This window comes from Lutra lutra, chromosome 11, assembly GCF_902655055.1.
Source record: "Lutra lutra chromosome 11, mLutLut1.2, whole genome shotgun sequence".
NCBI classification, from domain to species: Eukaryota; Metazoa; Chordata; class Mammalia; order Carnivora; family Mustelidae; genus Lutra; species Lutra lutra.
In genome coordinates, this window is record NC_062288.1 from 48028495 (window position 1) to 48048720 (window position 20226).

The following is a 20226-nucleotide window of genomic DNA, read 5'->3' on the forward strand; positions in this document are numbered from 1 at the left end:
GTCCATGCCTGCACCAGTATCACATTCTTATAATTCTTTAAGTAGTTTTATAGTAAGTCTATATCTCACAGAGCATGAAGTATCTAGGTTATTATTTCTTCTTTGATTTTTTGATATACATATTTTAAAGTTAATTTGTCCTATTCCACAAAAATAAAGATTAAAACAAATAAAGACCAATTAGGACACTGATCAGAGTTAACATTAAGCCTATAGATCACTTTTGGGACAAATAAAATCTGTAAAATTTAAATTGAGTTTCTTCATCCATGAATATAGTATGCCAATAATATTGGTACTATTGGTGATCTCCAATCCTTATAACTGTTATTTCCTATTGTGCTGCCCAGAGCTCCAAAACATTGCTGAATTGGGATATTCAGAGGTAATGCTCCTATCTTGTTCCTAAATTTAAATAGAATATTTCTATATTTTACCCATGTAATATGTTTTTGTACAGATATTCTTTTTCTTTCCTTTTTTTGAGAGACATCTTTTATAAGGTAATAAAATTTCTTTCTATTCCTATTATAGTAAGGATTTTCATTACGGATCTGTTAAAATTTTTTTCTGCATCTTTTGAGATGTTATTATGGCTTATCTCATTTAACCAATAATGTGGGAATATACATTTAAACATTTTTGTATCATTAAAGCATCCTTATGATACTTTTATATACCCAAATTGGACAGTTTATTAAGATTCTTATAGAACTGGATTCAGTTTGTTAATATTTTGCTTAGACATTTTGAATCTATATTCATGAACACAGCAGACTATTTTTCTTCCTGATATCACCTCTAATTTTTTGTCAAAATTATTCTGTCTCAGAAAGTGAGTTGCAGAATATGCCCTCATCTTCCATTTTTGGAAGCATGTGTACAATTTTGGAAGTTCCTTAAAACTTGTAGCACTTGCATATAAGCTATTCTATTTCTGGTGAGTCTTTGGTTTCTCTCTTTCCTTCTTCTTTAAAATAATTGTTTGAATTCCTTTCACAATTATGGAATAAAATTTCTATTTTCTAATCCTCCCTAAATCAGTTTTTGCCAGTTATATAGCCTATTAATTTGTTTATCTCTTAATTTTCAAACATTATCTAATTGAAACCTAGCAAAGTTTTTCAAAATATGCTGGCAGCTGAAAAGTTTACCATAGAGCTAATTGTTTCTGGTGAAAGCCTAATCATCCATTTGACTCACCATTGTTCTTCTACTCCATGATGATGTTTCATCTCTTATTCATTCTTGTTGCTTTTAAAACTGTCATCATTGGTTCTTCAGCAGCATCCTACCCCCAAACATAAACCCCATGTGACTGTCAGACCAGCTTACTCTCTATAAATTGACTGCTAAATGGATTGAAAAATTGACCTCTCTATCTCAGCCTATTACTCCATTCAATCCATGTTCTTTTCACTAGAGAGTCACTCATTCCTTATTTCATTCATTCATTGGAATTGTAGCCTTGGAAAATTATTTAATCATTCTCAGTCTCGGTTTCCTTATCTTTAAAATGAAGTTAATGCCATTTGCTTTGTTGGGCTGTTTTAAAAAATAAACAATATGTGTATGTAAATTAAATTGTACTATCCATAGACTACTACTAATTCAATTATTTTCCCTTCATTAAAAGTAGTATATATGCGGGTGCCTGGGTGGCTCAGTGGGTTAAGCCTCTGCCTTCGGCTTGGGTCATGATCTCGGGGTTCTGGGATCGAGCCCCGCGTCAGGCTCTCTGCTCGGCAGAGAGCCTGCTTCCTCCTTTCTCTCTCTCTGCCTGCCTCTCCTGCATCTCTGCCTACTTGTGATCTCTATCTGTCCAAAAAAAAAGTAGTATATATGTTTTATAGGTCAGAGTGCCTCTCCTCTATTTTCACCCCCCACCCCAATGTTCTGGCAAAATAATCACAAATAGAACTTCCTACCAAGCAAAGCTGGATGGGCAGTGAATTTTCCTACCTTCAATCTGAAACTATAGCAAACCAGCTACTGGGAGACCTGCTTATGACACTGCATTAGGGACAGAAAGTGGGGAAGAAAATAGGTCTGACTGAGAACAAACAAATCCAAGAGACCCGACAAGAACAAAAATACAGGGCTCTGCAGGGTATTAACTTTTCACTCATTAAAATGTGAAGACCAGCAGATGTGAGGCTCCCACTTCAAAGGACAACCTAACAACAAGAAGGATGAGGGAATAAAGAGTGTCTGGAAAGATATCTGTTAGTGGAAACTTTAGTACTGTGTACTCTACTTTCACCTACCAATTTCAGAAGCTCACCCGCAGAATGAATGCATAATGAAGTAATCATGCATGGCCCCAGAATTTACTTAGACTATTTTTATGGAGATTTATGAAATTAAAACTTAAAATGACTTATGAAGTGGATTAATGATTTTTGAGTTTCCAGTGTTGGTCATTCATGCTCTCCTAGAGCATTTCCTATTTATCTACAGTAGCTAAATTTGAAAGAGATCTTATGTTAATGTACAGGTTTAGCAGCTCCACGTCAGAGGCTTGTCTATCACATTTGCTCAACAGCCACCGTTACAGCACACCCTATAAAAAAGTGGGTGGTGATGTTTTGAACCACTAAAAGCAAATTAAGATACTAAGATTTAGAAGTCTACTTTCCATTTCTAAAAAAGTGTGAAGATAAAACTAATATAGAAAATTCAGGAAGTTTTAATTTGTACTTGACAACAGTATTTTAAAAAAACACTGGGAAAACTTTTTTAAAAAAGAAGAAATAAAACCTGTAGTACTGATTCCATAATCTTGGAAAGTGTCTTATAATTAGATTTCTTAAATGACTATATGTAGGAATTTTATTCCAATCTCCTGTTTTACCATTCAAAGAAAATAAATGATTCTGTCATTTATATATGATCAGGCTATATCAGTTAGAAATCAGATTGAACATTTAAGAATAAATATATGTAGGGGCACCTGGGTGGCTCAGTGGGTTAAAGCCTCTGCCTTCAGCTCAGGTCATGATCCCAGGGTCCTGGGATCGAGCCCCGCATCGGGCTTTCTGCTCAGCAGGGAGCCTGCTTCCCCCTCTCTCTCTGTCTGACTCTCTGCCTACTTGTGATCTCTGTCTGTCAAATAAATAAATTTAAAAAAAAAGAATAAATATATGTATAGCAATTAAACAATGTACATAATATAAAACTATATTCTGTGATATTTAGAAGAAACCAGTATGAGATTCATAATTATTGTTATCGTGATAGCATGGAATGAAAGCTCATTTAATTGTACCTATTCATGTTTCTTTGTATTAAAGAAACACAAGGTCAAAGGATCGAAAATAACTTTATTATATGCCCTCAAGTCTCCTTTTCCTCTTCTTTGTTTAGAAAAAATAGTTTATCTCAACAGCTTGCCTTAAAAAAGTTCTGCATTCTGATTTAAGCATTTTGAGCCAGAAACAAGCATACTTATCTCTTATTATTCAACTCAATTCATATTCATACCTGCATGTACACAGTTACCTATTATTCTTACAGTTATAAGATTAAATAGCTTCACAACTGCCTCAATAAAATCTGGTTGAAATTTCTGAATTGTGATGTTGTTATTGTTTTCAAAACCATATTTATAGTCAAGAAAAACAATTCCTAACACCTTCCACCTCATTTCCTAATACCCAAAGTGCATCTATACATACTGGTATCACTGGATACTATTACTGCTGCTGCAGTCAGGTTAGAAAAATCTATGCATGAAGCAATTATGTCCCCCAAAAGTTTCCTCTATACTAAATGCTACCAAATTGGGGAAGGGTTGTGTTTGATCTTTTCCTGTGGATCTTGATAATGTCAGCTTCAAAGTGATTACTCATCAACTGCAATGTGCCTCCCCCAATATTTCAGCTTAGAGTAAAACTAATTATAAACATGTCCTGTCGTCTCATATCTCAGGTACTCTATTTTACTAATAAAGGTTAGGTAAACTAGAAAGTGCACCTATTTTAAACAAATTTGGCTAATCTTTTGAGGATGTTGTATGAAAGATGAATTTACACTCTTTTGGGCATGTAGATAAGTGGGATAGTCATAAAAATGTAATTTGGACTCATGGATATGAACCCAGTATAACTTAATGCTGTTACCATCACAGCCAAAAATAACTTCCAGAGTATTTGAGAAAATATATATTCCAGTACACCATTAACTGAAACATTAATTTCATTATCTCTGGAAATATCAAAGACATATTTTATGCAAATGTATATTTTACAAGAGAAGGAGAAAGAGTCAGAGAGAAAGGCAGTGAGAAATGCCAAAAAGATTATGAGAGACAGAAAATGAGGGAATATTTGTTCTTGAGAACTCCTGTTATCTTATTAAATAACTTTAATGTTCTCCCTGGCATAAAATGAATTAGAAAGGAGAAATCAGGAAACAATAGACTCCCGAATGCGGTCCAACTATTTGTTCCTTTTTGACTCGTGCACATAATTCTTAGAAAATTAACGTGTTACAAAATATCAAACTCCTAGATGATTTTTGAATGACTAAAGACAAAGTAATACTTAGCTAAATAGTCTTAATCTTTTATCGAAACTATTCATGATTTCATTTGTATAATAAAATGCTTTTATAAACATCTTTAAAATATAAATTTATTCTGGTATGTAGAAAATAGCAACTCTTTTAGGATGTTTTAAATATACGTAAACATAAATTAGTATTTAGGGGCCAAGTAACCGAAGAACATAAAACAACAGTTTTTTGTTTTTTTTTTTAACACTTCTTCTCATCTATACATGTTAAGAATTTTCTGCATAAGAATGAAAAGGAGGTAGAGGGAGAGGGAAAAGCAGACTGCCCACTGAGCAGGGAGCCCAAGGTGGGGCCCAGCCCAAGACCCCAGGGATCATGGCCTGAGCCCTGAGCTGAAGGCAGACACTTAACTGACTGGGACACCCAGGCACCCCTAAAGGGAGGTAATTTGACTCAGTATTCACATAACTATATTTAGTGCTACAAATATGCAATCAAGTTGGTGACCAAATACATGTGTCTTCATCCCTCAAAGTCCTAAAGTAATTCATATGTGTTTGCATACTAACATATATGTATGTACATGAAAACTCAATTTAAATATTTCTTCTAAGTTTATAAGTTATATGACTACAACATAAGTAAAAAAAAAAAAGACTCAAATTTTGAAGTGAAGAATGAAAAGAAATATATGATAAAGAGTTTTAATTCACACATATTTCCTGATCTTTGAAAGAAGTTAACTTGGAAGACTTCATTCTTAATACTTCCAATTGGAAAGCACAAAGACATCATCTGTGGTCCAAAGGACACTATCTAAAATTAACTCCTAAAATGTAACAGCAGAAGAGATTAGGTTGCTTAGGTTTCTTTGGCACATCTACTCAAATCCATTTTGTCATCCTAATGCTTTTATTGTTAGTAATTAGAATGAGGTTTTTTTTTTTTTTTACATCAGATCTTTCCACCAAGTTAATTTTATAATGTGAAGAAGAAAGTATTGTGAATTAGGAAATAACACATGAAGTTCTCTAGAGGAAAAATAAAACTCTTTGACAGGGATCAAACACAACAGAATAGCTATATATGCCTAAGAAAGAGAGTTACATTTAATAGAATATTTATATATGAGAAAAGTAATTTTATAAATGATTACAGCACCTGCATCAATTCATTTATTTAATATGCATTTAACTGCAACTCTGTACCAGAAACTGGGTTAGATTCCAGAGACTGAAAAGCAAGATAGAATCCTTGCCTTCCAATATCTCAATGGTTTAACTGAGCAAGCAGACAAAAAAATCCCACACAGTTCAGGTCGCAGTAGAATGTTCTTTGGGAGCTGCTGATGCAGATTAAACAGAGAAGTGTATCGAGGTTGGTTTAATAAAAGTGGAGACAAAGACCTGAGTTGAATTTTGAGGCTGTGGTAAGTTAATTCTTTGATGAATTGGCGGATAGGGAAGAGGAAGAGGTGAATGAAAGTTTAATATATAAGAAAAAGGGTGAATATAAGAAACCAGTAAAGTGATTAGATGAGAATTTCTGGACAGTGTGAAATAATCCATTGTCAGAAGAAAGGGAAAGGTGAACAGTCTTCCCCTTCATCATATTGGGATACACGTCAGTGAATAAGTTTGGGAAAGGCCAAAAAAAATTAGTTTCATATTAGACTGTAAAATTTGAGATACCTGTGGGACATTCTTATGGAAATGTCGCCTAATAGTTGTGTAAATCTATGCGGGGCTACAGAGAGAAATTTGAGATGGAAGGCAATATTCAGAAGCAATCCAGATATTTCTGATTATCAAAATCAGGAAAGGAAGTAAGAAGAAGGAACAGAACAGAAGTTAAAATGGTCACGACAGAATACAACAAAGATTTGCTCTTTTATGGGATTAAAACCTTGAGCAAATTATTTAAACTGTCTGATCATAAGCTTCCTCATCTGCAAATGGAGAAAATGCCCAATACATAAGGTTGTTACACTTTGCATAAGCCTTGACCTATGCCCTATGAATCACTATTATTTTATTATTATAAAATTAAGGAAGCATGACATAGAATTCTGAGTACGAAATTCTAGGAAAACGTGACTTTCAAGAGATGTACCAAGAAGGATGTATACAATTATATAAGAAGAAACAACTCTAGAGATGGGAGATAATTATTTCCTAAAATCCAAGGGAGATGAGAGGTGACTGGGTAGCTCAGTTGATTTAGTATCCAACTCTGAATTCGGCTCAGGTCATGATCTCTCAGTCATGAGATCAAGCCCAGAATTGGGCTCCTCACTCAGCAGGGAGTCTACTTCAGATTCCTTCCCTCTGCTCTTCTGCTCTCTCTCTCTCTCTTTCTCCAAGTAAATAAATAAATCTTAAAAAAAAAAAATCCAAGGGAGGAAAGACTTTTAAGAAATATAAAAATAAGCAAGACTTTATTCTACACCCAGAAGTTTATTACTGACAACAGCAGTCTCAATGGAGAGTAGAGTCAAAATCCCAACTACACAGAAGAGGAAATGAAAGAGTAGAAAAACAGCTCATTTTATTAAGTATTTAGTTGTGAAAAAAATAAAGGAATGGGAAGGTAAGTAGATTTACATTTGCTCAAAATTTTTAAAAATTAAAAATTTAGGGGCATTTGGGTGGCTCAGTGGGTTAAGTCTCCGCCTTCGGCTCAGGTCATGATCTCAGGGTCCTGGAATCAAGCCCCGCATCAGGCTCTCTCCTCATGTGGAGAGCCTGCTTCCCCCCACCATCTCTGCCTGCCTCTCTACCTACTTGTGATTTCTCTCTCTGTGTGTCAAATAAATAAAATCTTTATGAAAAAATTAAAAATTTAAAAAATTAAAAATTAAAAACCTCCATTAGTTTTATATGTTGCTTATTTTTTGCAACATTGCAGTCCTAGGAATTACTTATCTGCATTCCCTTTGGTCTTGAATCTCTACCAATTCTTATTGTTAATTTATAATAACATTGTAAACATTGTATAGGCTTTTATAAACTAAATCAAATCACTTTAGTGCAGAGTGGGCTTATAGAAACAGGGCTTACATGGGGGTGCCTTGGTGGTGCAGTTGGTTAAGCATCTGACTCTTGGTTTAGTCTCAGATTTGGATCTCAGGGTCATGAGATAGAGCCCTAAGTAAGGCTCCATGCTCAGCATGGAGTCTGCTTGAGATTTTCTCCCTCTGTCCCTCCCTCCACTCAATCCCTCTCTCTCTCTCTCTAATAAATAAATAAAATCTTAAAAAAGGGCCTACATAGTTATGATAAAAAGGCAATAGAAGAGAACAGCTCAAGATGTGATAGCAAGGGGGTGGGATAATGAAGAAGAGTCAAAGAAGGAGAGCAGCAGGGATCCAGAGAGGAAGGTGAATACACTTTATCTAGGAGAGAAGCCACATCTGAAAAGAGAATAGAGGAGGGAGTCAAGATAGACCTGCATAGCGATGTTTTCATAATGGTAGGAATGACAAACAAGTTGAAGTACTTTCTTTTCCATGATACTTCATTGATAAATTAAGAGCAAAGGTGAATACTGATTTTGTGGGGTGTGATATTTATAAAATTTGATGACCTTTTTAAGAAAAAAATGTGTAAAAATCAGGTTTTAAACATTATATATAAATATGTACATATACGTATATGTATTTAGAATAAGAAATCACAACAGACTGCAAATTTAAGAGCACACAGACACTACATCATAAGGTTGAGAATAATAGCCTAATAATTTCATTAATGTTCATTTCCTGGCCTTTTGGCTAATCAAGTATAATAATTTCATTAATGAACTGCCTAATTGACTTAAACATTTTTTATATTTGGTCAGCTTTTCATAAGATAATTTTAAATAATATTTTTATGAAGAGAAGACAAGATGAGATCAAATTGTAGATTTCTACAGGCCTCTATGTTAAATTATTTTAAACTGTCACGCTTCTTCAGTGGTAGAATTTAAATGAAAGAGAAAGTTATAAATGAAAAAGACTTACTGGAGTAGTATTATCCACAGATATTTTAAGGACTCCATTACTTAAATGATCTGAGATTTGAGCCTTACTTGCTTGATTTTTCCAGAAGGTTTCTTAGTGACTATAGAATCTATAGCACAACTGAGCAATTTGTGTGTGTTTGTATATATGATCATGCTCACATATGCATATACATAGAATTTGACAATTAAGGCTTCTATTTTAATTAATAATATAGTAAAATTTCTTTGGATGCAGTTACCACAACCAATTCAGACCATATGCTTTTATCTATTGTTTCTGACTTTAGTCAAAACAATATTTTGCCATGACTATGTGCTCCAACAAAATCTATATTCAAATTATCACCATAGGAAGAAGTAATAAAATCATTACTGTTTTACTTTTTAATGGATTTTCTGTTTAAAGCCTTCTGATTGCTCTGATATAAAAATGGGATTGCTGAATCTTTTTAAAGTTCTTCCTCCAATGAAGCCAAAATATTAACAGTTAATCACTTCACTTATAACACACATAAAAAACTTGGAATTGAACATGAACATTAACTTAGGACAGTCACTTGATCTAAATGAAAGTTCATTCTTCAAAGAGTGATAGGCAAAGAGATCTTTTGCAGTTTAAATGGCTGTTTTGAGCAGATAATTAGCTATTAATTTAGAAGTAGATACTGATGCTTCTATAGCATATTTGTGCTTATAGTTTCAATATGCACAATGATACCACTAGAGTTCCCATAGTTGATGGTACATGTTAAGTACTTCATAAAAATCATGTATTCATTATCAATTATCTCTGAGAAAAGAGAAACTCAGAACTGAATTTTCCATTCAATATGCATTTTCATTTTTGCTGATTTTTGCTAAAAGTTTTATTGCAAAATAAAAGTGTACAAAACAAATACTTATAAATTTCAATTACATGTTTAGTTTTTTTTTAAACACTGCATAAGATTATTCAAAAGCATTCATTAAAAATAATTGGCAGGACAGCTCATTTTCTCTTCCTCATATTTATTTAATATACATCTAACCTATGATTTCCCCCAATCTCTACAGATATTACTGATTGGTATATTTGTTCTCCTTTGCATTTCACAAGGAGATGAGATTCCATGGGCTGGTATACAAGTTAGCCAAAAGGATTTTTAGTGCATATTTATTTTTTTCTTTGAACTCACTATATACTGCACTTCAGAAGAAATTGTTGTTGTTTTGCATGTGGGAATGGTTGGGAAAAGATAGTCACTTTTCTGGTTATGTTTCATATTTAATGATTATATGTAAAAGTGAGAACACCATTCATTGGACGGATGTGTCTTACGTCTGACTAGAGGAAAACATAGCAGAAACTGGATATACAAACTGGAGAGACCACAAACCCATAATCATCAGAGCTTATGATAATGTACCCACTAATAACAGTACTTAAGATATAAAATTCCTGGCTAAATACTAAATTGGGATAGATGCTGGCAAGCCAGGAACAGACCAGAAGACTCCTGGACATACCTAATTGTCATACTCACAGTGACCCCAAGACCCTACGTGATTTGGCCCCTCAGTATCATTCTCATAAACTACTCCTATCCATTCAGCTTCAGTCCCTCTGGCCATCTTGCTAATATCCCCCAATTATGTCAAATATTGTCCTGTCATGAGGCTTTAATTTCTGTCCCTCTCTCTGCCTCAAATGCTTTTCTATGATATAGCCAAATGGCTTGTTCCTTCATGTCCTTCTAGTCTATACTCAGCGACTTCTTTCCTGCTCAACCTATAAAGAAGAACAAACAGAACACACACTACCAATATATATTCTATTTACCTTCTCCACTGACACAATGTATATTTTATTAGTTTAATCTGTCTCCATTGAAACATAAGGCCATGTGAGCAGAAAGTGTTGTTTGTTTTGTTAGAAGTGGAGTGGCAGTTCTAAGACTTGTTCCTGACATCTGTTAGCCATTTAATATATAAATTCTGGATCAATTTATGTTACTATTAATATTATTATTATTAAGTTATCATTTTATTTTTTCCTCAGCTGCTGTATCATTAGTCTATTTGAGTGTGGATTACACTGTCCACTTTTGTTCTTTTTAATTAAATTATAGGAGTAAGCTACATGATCCTCATTCCTATAGGATTCTGAGATAACCATCTACTATGAGTTTCCCTGTATTCATTCATTAATAAGGACATGTCCTTTACCAGCCTGGGGCTTATGGAAGGTCGTGCCAGGGAAACACGCTGGGCAGGCGTGTTTATTCAATATTCAAATAAAATAGTTTGTTATTTATTAGAGGCTTCACTTCTGTAGAATAAAATAAGAAACAGGTTAGATCATATAGACAAATTGGTTATTTCTAGAAGCAATTAGGTGAAGTTGTTCTTTTTAGAGTGTTCAGGGAATTTAGATAAGTGAAAATCTCTAAATAAAAACATAGGTGTCTATTCTAACTGTTATTCAGCCAGCTACTATTGTTTCTTTGTGAGATGAGTAATAACATTTCAGATTTTTGAACATCTTTAAAGTCATAATGCATTTGCTGATACATGTGGAAAGTGACTACAGAGTTGTAATACCTGAAATGGGGAAGCTTTTCTACAAGGCAGATGATCATATAATTTTGTTAATTGTAGTGATGTGTTAATGTTTTGTTACTTTTACTAACCTATAGATTTTTAATATAAAAATATAAATCAAGTATCAAACTCAATTGCTCTAGTGATAAAGACAGAATTATGCTCACCCATTTAGGGACACCTGGGAGGCTCAGTCAATTAAGCATCTGAATCTTGATTTCGGATCAGGTCATGATCTCCGGGTCATAAGAATGAGTCCTGCATCAGGCTCCACACTTGGAGGGGCGTCTGCTTGAGATTTTCTCTCTCCGTCTCCCTCTGCCACCACCCCCTCCCAAATAAATAAATAAATCTTTTTTTTTTTTTTTTAAGATTTTATTTATTTATTTGACAGAGAGAGACACAGTGAGAGAGGGAACACAAGCAGAGAGAGAGAGGGAGAAGCAGGCTTCCCACTGAGCGGAGAGCCTGATATGGGGCTCGATCCCAGGACCCTGGGATCATGACCTGAGCCAAAGGCAGACACTTAATGACTGAGCCACCCAGGCGCCCCAAATAAATAAATCTGTAAACAAACAAACAAAAAAAGAAATGGCTCACAAAATCATCATAAAATAGGATTAATCTTAAGGACTGAAAGGGTGAGCAGAGTGCTTTATTTTTACCATACCAAATTTTTTACAACTAGCAAGATTTTTTTCTGTAAACTCCCAGTAGAGCTAGACTGAATTTTGATGAACTTTTTCTCAGCCTTCTGAGGATTTTGTTTAACTCTCTGACATAACAAGATTCCAAAGCAAGAGACATAGGTAGTAGGTCATAAGTTCCGATTCAAGATGGATTTTATTTACATAAAATATGGTAGCAAGTTTGTTATATAAAATTATATCTTAAAGTAAGAAAGTAATAAAATCTGTGGAATCTGTTATATCTTTTCCAAGTTACACATTTATTTTAATAGAATATATTAAAGATTTCACTATGTGTAAGTATGTATGATACTCAGAATATGTGAATTTGTAGACTGTTAAATTTTATTTTTAATACTATGTATGTTTTGCATTTAGTTCAGTTAGATGAAACCAAAGATTTCTATAAAGCACCTTTCATGAAAGATTCATTATACCTCATTATGGTAACAATCTGGAAAATAATTTGCATGATTTGAAAAGATTTGTCTTACATTTTATTTCAGTTCAATACATACTTGATATTTTTTCTGAAATATTTTAGGGATGGTATGCAAATAAAATAAACCATCTGTACTTTCACAAAGCTTTGAGTCAGAAAAGAAAAAGCTATGTCACAAGTACATAAAAACTTGATATTGACGTTTCATAGGCCACATTAGCATATGCAGTTGTTGGAGAAGCTAGAGATGTGCATATTTACTTTAACGTTGTAAAGGAAAAAAACATCTCATCATTCTCTGACCAGAAAGCAATACATATTTTATATTTCATCTTTTCCAACTAGTTTATACCTCCAAATAATTTATTCAATTAGATCACAATATGCATTATCAGGAAGAAACCAATTTTATGACATAGATACTAGTGTTAGAGATCACTAAATAGAATAGGATCAGAGAGATTTATATAAGGAGATATAATGGGAATAAACAAACAGATAGCCATTTTTGTCTTGAAAACAATTAAAGACAAAAAGAGAAATGTCCAAAGAGTTTGGTATTTACTCAGTAATTCACACTAAGGATTAGCATAGTTTCAATACACCAAGAAAAGTCTCTACTCTGTAAACAAACTGTCAGAAAAGAAAAAAATAACAAAGACAGGATAAGAGAAGAGATACAAATGATGGTGTGGTAAAAAGGAAAAATGGGAAAAAGGGAAATTAAAATAACAAGTAAGGGGTGCCTGGGTGGCTCAGTTGGTTAAGCCACTGCCTTTGGCTCAAGTCATGATCCTGGAGTCCCAGGACTGAGCTCTGCTTCAGGCTCCCTGCTCAGGAGGTAGTCTGCTTCTCCCTCTGACCCTCTCCCCTCTCATGCTTTCTCTCTTCCTCTCTTGCTCTCTCTCATTCTCTCTCTCTCTCTCTCTCTCAAATAAATAATCTTTTAAAAAATAGATAATGAATTACTACAGGCTCATGGTAGCAGATAAAAATATAGCTATATATATGTATATAGATATAGATATATCTTTATTTATGTATAAATCTATATTTAGATATAGATTTATATATAGATTTATATATAGATTTATATATAGATTTATAAATCTAGATGTATATTTATATCTATATATCTATATAGATATCTTCTAGCAGTGGGAAAGAAATAGACCAGAAACAAAGATGAAACTAAATAACAATGAATATTAGATTAGTAAATAGACCTTAGAGAATGGAATGGTTTCCAAAGCAAAACACTAAAAGGGAATGACTGTAAGAGTAGCTCTGTCAACAAAGCTTGATTAGGGGTAGCACCGTAAGAAACAGGTGTGGGAAGAGTTATGACAAGCAAGCACATCAGTCACGGGACTAAGTGGAGGCTTATAGCACAGCCTGGCCACAGTCCCCATTAAGAGCAGCTACTTGTGGCATTCGCCTCCAGGATAACAAGGAACAACTCTCTTAGAAGCTCAGGTCTGCCAATGGGGACACAGGGTGGGCACTGGTATCAGAAACAGGGCATTCTCATAGGGTTCCAATTGAAACTAAAAATTCAATGCAATTACGTTCAAACTCATTTTTTTTTTAAACTTGAGACATGAACAAACAACAGAGAGAGAATGTCATTAAATTTTGAGAGAATAATTAGGGAATTAAAGTATATAAAAATCTATTATTAGAATTAATAAGCAGATTAACAAAGCAAAGAGCAGCAATGCTCTAACATATGTATTATTTCATCATATACAAAAAGTCAAATCAGTGGTGAAACAGTGAACTAATAAATAGCTTTTGTTGAGATAATTACATATTTTTAAAGAGAGTTGGGGAGGGACAGAGGGAGAGGGAGAGATAAAATCTTAAGTAGGCTCCACGCCCAACATGGAATCCAACTGCTGGGCTCAATCTCACCACCTGAGGTGATGACCTGAGATGAAATCAACTCAGACACTTAATTGGCTGAGCCATGCAGGCATCCTGGACAACTACATTTCAATGTAAGGGGGAAAATGTGCTCCACCACTACTTAATCCATATCTTTCAATGCACTTCTAAGATAAAAAATGCAATCTTTAAAAACTGAAAGTCAGAGGGGCACCTGGGTGGCTCAGTTGGTTAAGTGTCTGCCTTCAGCTCGGGTCATGATTTCAGGGTCTTGGGATTGAGCCCCGCATCAGGCTCCCTGCTCAGCAGGGAGTATGCTTCTCTCTCTCCCTCTGTCATTCCTCCTGTTTGTACTCTTGCTCTCTCTGTCAAATAATAAATAAATCCTTTAAAAAAAAAAAGATTAAAGGTCAGAAGTTTAGAACAAAATGTAAAATTAGTAAAAGAAGATGTACAGGAACATTTCATAATCTTTGCTTGAGAAAAGGGTTTTCTAAAACATATAAAATAGAGTAATCATTCTTCACAGAATTAGTAGATGAAAATTTTGAATATTTATATGGACAAAAATATATAAATTGAAAGAAGACAGAGCAAAGTAGAAGAAAACATTTGCAATGTATATAAAATTATGACATTAATATGTAATGAGATCTCAAAATGAACATAAAAAGAGACAAATATATGAAAAGGAATATGGGCAAATAAAAGAGCAAACAATTTACTCAAAAAAACCAAAAGTTTACTATACATAAAAAAAAAATTCTTATTTGGAGCATCTGTTTTCTTGGCCTTATTTGATTAGGGGAAACAGTGCTGAGAATGGTTTTGGTAGATCTACCAAACAAGTAAACCAACTGTATTGACCCAAATAATAGGGTAGGCATTATGGACAAACTTGGTCAATGAGACAATTTTTCTCTGAAATTTGAATCTGAATTTTGATCTAAGACATATTTATGGGCTACTGATTCATCCATATGTGACAACCTATAAAAACGGTACTGCAAAAGACTGATGACTGTCTAAGAATTTACAATGATTATTAAACATGTAATTGGGAAGTCACCCCAATTGCACCATATCATATGGCGTATAACACCTATTATATTGCAATCAATCTACTTATTTAGTGGTTCTCTATGCTGGCTGCATAGAATCAACTGGGGAGCTTTTAAGACATTGAAATGCTTGGGACCACCCCTCAGATACTCAGAATCTCCCTATACTCTGCACCACTCCTTCAACCTATACCTTTTTCTTTCTAATTTTTTTTTCTCATAGGGACTTTTTTATTCTCACTCTTTAAGGATAAAAGAAAAAAATGGTTTACCAATGCCTCTCCATGATATGCCAGAAGCAGCAGGAAGTAGACAGCTTGGCAGTACAACCATACTAGGAGTAATACAAGGAGGACAGGAAAGGCGGCCAGTTGACCAGGGAGCCATACTGTGCACAATAAAACCTGTCTACCTTTTCTGGGCAGAATGATGTCCAGAGTTTATGAAACACAATAATGCAACAGTAACGGTTAATAACATGCCTTAGACTATGAAGGACTTGGAAAGGACAAGAATAGAGAATTAGTGATGAAAGGAAAGCTTATATAAGTGAATTTCTCAGAATTAACCCATAGTTGGGACTGCAAATGACCCGAAGAAATCCCAGTCAGCATTTTTCTTAGTTACTCCTAGTGAGTGTGCAAAAAAAGGCTCATGTTCATATTAGTAGTAGGGGAGGCTATCGAAAGAGATAAACAACACTAATTAATCTTCAACAAAAAAGGTAGATAATGACTCTGGAATGCTCAGTCATCATCAAAGAAACCAATGAGTGAACTCCAATATGTTGATTTACTCTAAGGGCCTCAGCCAACTGTTTAGAAGTAGGCTAAATTCACCTGACCCATTTCATAATGGGTGTAGCCTTTGCCTCATTGCACTAGGAATTTATTCTAGCAATTGAATTTACTTTTCCTTCCCATTATGTCTTTGTCAATGGTAACTGCAATTGATTTATTGAATGACTTATACACTATCATAGTGTCTCACATGTTGCTGTATCCTTTCAAAAAATTCCTTTCAATGAGAAGGAAGAAAGGCAGTGGGCTGATGCCCCCAAGACTTAAAAGTCTTCTCTTGTATTTCATCATGCAGAAGCAGTTGGTCAGTAGAACGCTGAAATAGCCTACTAAAGGCTCGGTCCCTGAATCAGTGGGAACACTTAAATGGTGTACTACAAACTTCTGCTGCACAGGCTCTAAACTATATGATGCTGCTTACTCATGTGAGAAAATACATGGTCCCGGGGCCAAAAGGTACATTTTGAGTGATGAAACTTACAATTAGACTTAATACACATTGTGATGGTTAATTTTACGTGTCAGCTTGGTTGGGTCACGGGATGACCAGATCATTGATCAAACATTTTTCTGGGTTTTTCTGTGAGGGTATTTTTAGATGAGATTAATACTTAAATTGATAGACTGTGTAAAGGAGATTGTCCTCTATAATGTGGGCAGGCCCCATCCAATCAGCCGAAGGTCAAAAAAAATAACAGACTGACCCTACTCCAGAAAGAGAGAACTCTTTAGCTTGATGCCTGCAAACTAGGACAGTGGCTCCTTCTGGTTTTAAAATACCTTGCCAGCCTTCAGATTCAAACTGAAACATCAACTCTGTAGACTTTGTACTTGTCAGTCTCCAAGAGCATATAAACCAATTCCTTATAATAAATCCTTCTCTATATACCTTATTGGATCTCTTTCTCTGACAAACACTGATGAGTTCATCCACTTTCAAAATTCTGCTTCCCATCCCCTCAGTTTTTAACTATCATGGTTTAGATGCTTTAACACCGAAGTGGAGAATGCTGCCATATGAGACAATAAAGTTTTCACTGAATTAGGAGCTAAAACTGACACCTAGACATTTTTGAGGGTTTTCATAGGACTAGGCAAATAAGAAAAAAAAAAAAAAAAGAAGATGTTACCTAATATAGTGGATTCTGATTTCCAAGGAGAAATAGATTTGTTACTATACAATGGGCATAGAGAGTACTAATAGGATCTCTCCTTCTAGCATTGGTTTATCATGAAAGATCAGGCTATATATAATTACAAATAACCCCAAATCATAGGGGCACAGCCTTAGAGAGGTTTATTTATCCCTCATTCTATGGGGATCACAGGTATAGCAGTATGTGTTGCTGGCTGGGGGGTGGGGGGTGGGGGGTCTTTCTATCTCTCTTCACTCTGTGATCCAAGCTAACAAAAGAGCCAATATATAGAATATTGCTAGTTACTGTGGCAAATGATAAGAAAGCATGGAAAATCTACTTTATCACCGAGGTTTATTATGAGAAAGCCATACAGATACTCCACATTGCTATGATTAAAGAAAGCAAATATAATCAAACACCTGGAGAAGACCTGGAAATATTTGATAGATAACTTTAATACTGCCATATACCACCATGCCTTTCAGTAAGGGCAAATGAGAGACTAATTCAGCACTATGCAAACAATACTACCGAAGTCTCAGAACTATCAGGTAAAAACGGGTCACCACAGTGGGTAAAAATGTATAAGCAGGAGAAACATGCTAAGTTTCACCTACAGCTTTCAACCAGTTGCAAATCCAGTGCCACAGACTTTACATGTGTTTCATTCTTTATATTATTAAAATCATCATTCAATTAAATTCACATTTGTAGTTAAATTTTTAAATTTCTCATTACATTTCTGTATGTTAATCCCAAATGTATGGAGAGTGAGGAGAAAGTAGTCATCTCCAGTTGTTTCCTGCTAACCAGGACTTGGAGTTGTATATTGTGACTGTATGAAATTTTGGGGTGTCTACATTTTAGAAGAATGTGTGCTTTCAGTTGTGCATTTGGTACTAGCAATTTTGACTAGTATAATTTTTTCAATTGTTGTGTTCAGAAAAGAAGGGATATTGGACAGCCCTATGGTTGCACTGTGCTGAACATCTACGGTTTATCCCCTCCAAGAATTCCTCTTTCATCCTCAGGTTATATATCCCTGTCTAGCCTTACGGGAATAAACCATGTAGATAAAGCCTCGACAGGACTGTCAGTCAAAATCCCCCATCCTAAACAAGCCTAGGCTGTGGCATGGGAAATGAGAAAAACCAATAAATATACTTTTCACTGGGATCTGAATGTTGAGCAGAGAAATAAGAATACTAAAAGCAACTGGAATCAATTCCTCTTGGAAAGAACTACCATGGGACTTTGTGCTTTTGGTCCCGCTACTCCATTTCCTCAAATTGTCCTGATCCCTATCTTTACTGAAACAGAGTTCCTTATTTTTTCTATTAATTCCAGGAGCGACCTCATAATTGACCTTTATTTTGGGTAATAAGCCAGGGTACATTTCTGTTGTTTATAGAAAAGTATATCTAATTAATGCCATAGTAAACTTTATAATTGATCAAACACATGCAAATGAAAATGACAAGTATATTTTCACCTATCACATTGGGCTAAAACAGAAATTACTGAAGATAGCCAATTTAAAGAATCTTGTGGGAAATTAGCTTTATATACATAGCTGCTGGGATTATAATTCAATAAAAATATTTTGATTAGAACTTTGGCAGAACCTTACACAATTAAAATGGAAAATATTCTCAATCAAGCAATTCTACCTATATCAACCATTCTATGCAAACATTTGGAAAAACTTTCGAAAGACATAAATACATTGATAAATGCTAACTTCGCAAATTTGGTAATAATTGAAAAGTACAGACAACCTCAATGTTTATCAATAATGGAACAGCTAACAAAACCATGGAATACTGTGCAGCTCTTAAAGATAATGAAACTTATCAATATCTGCTGAACTCAAACAATATCCATCATATGCTTTTGAGTTACAAAAAAAAAAAAAAAAAAGCAAGTTGCAGAACAATAAACGATCTATACTCCCAGTTAAATAGGGGCGCCTGGGTGGTTCAGTGGGTTAAAGCCTCTGCCTTTGGCTCAGGTCATGATCCCAGGGTCCTGGGATTGAGCCCCACATTGGTCTCTCTGCTCAGCGGGGAGCCTGCTTCCCTTTCTCTCTATGCCTGCCTCTCTGCCCACTTATGATGATCTCTGTCTGTCAAATAAATAAATAAAATCTTATTCAAAACATCTACTTATTCATACAACATACATATGTGTATGTATATGAATACTCTGTGTGCATGAATACATTGTATGTAAATACGTCACATACACACATTAGGTTGTATGCTCTTGTAAGAAGTCCTTGGAGGATACACACAAACAATTTGCAGTGCTATCACATGAGGAGTGTTAGTGCTTGAACGGGAGTCTTTAACTTACTTTCTAAATGAGACTCATTGTAATGTGGATTTTCACAAGTACATATATTACTTTTATTTTTTCAGTGTATTAAAATCGAGTACTGGATAATAAGATGCCTAAAATTGAAAGAGTGAAAAGAAGCATGTAGTACACATTTAAAGTGGAGTAGGGAAAAAAATGAAAATGAAAACAAGGCTAAAATCAATATTATTATGGAATGTTTATATAAAGCTACAAACATGCAATTATTAATTATTAACTAATATTACTATAAATAGTATTGAGAATAAGGAATATTATTGAGGACCTTTGTACTAAGCATATTTTTACATGCTTCATAGTTATCATCCCATTTAACTTCACAACTATCCGATGAGACAGGTATTACTTTTCTCATTTTACAGAAATGAGTCAAAGACACATGGGCTTATAATTAGCACATCAGTAGGCATTGCATTTAATTATGGAATACAGGCAAATCCTCGATTTATGGGTCTGCAGAGAACTCCAGAGGTCCTGGAATGGCTAATTTTGAACACATCATTGCTTGAGCCTTTAGAATAAGAGCTACTACTCTGAAATTTGGAGAATATTGAAGAACAAGAAAAAGAGCCATTCTGACTAAGCTTCTGTGTCAACATTAAGACTTTACTTCTGCATGGCTTTCTCTAGATCAGGACTTCTTGCCTGCGCCTCAAGGAGCCAATAATCTGATCATGACCCTTTAGATTCTGGAGTCTGGAACTTGACAAAGACACTGTTCTGAACTAA

The 20226-nt window shown here is 34.6% G+C and overlaps 1 protein-coding gene across 1 annotated transcript in view; it reads right to left on the bottom strand.

Moving 5' to 3' along the window:
• Positions 1-20226, bottom strand: part of DGKB (diacylglycerol kinase beta) — a 723782-nt gene that overhangs the window by 424782 nt on the left and 278774 nt on the right. The window lies entirely within an intron of this gene.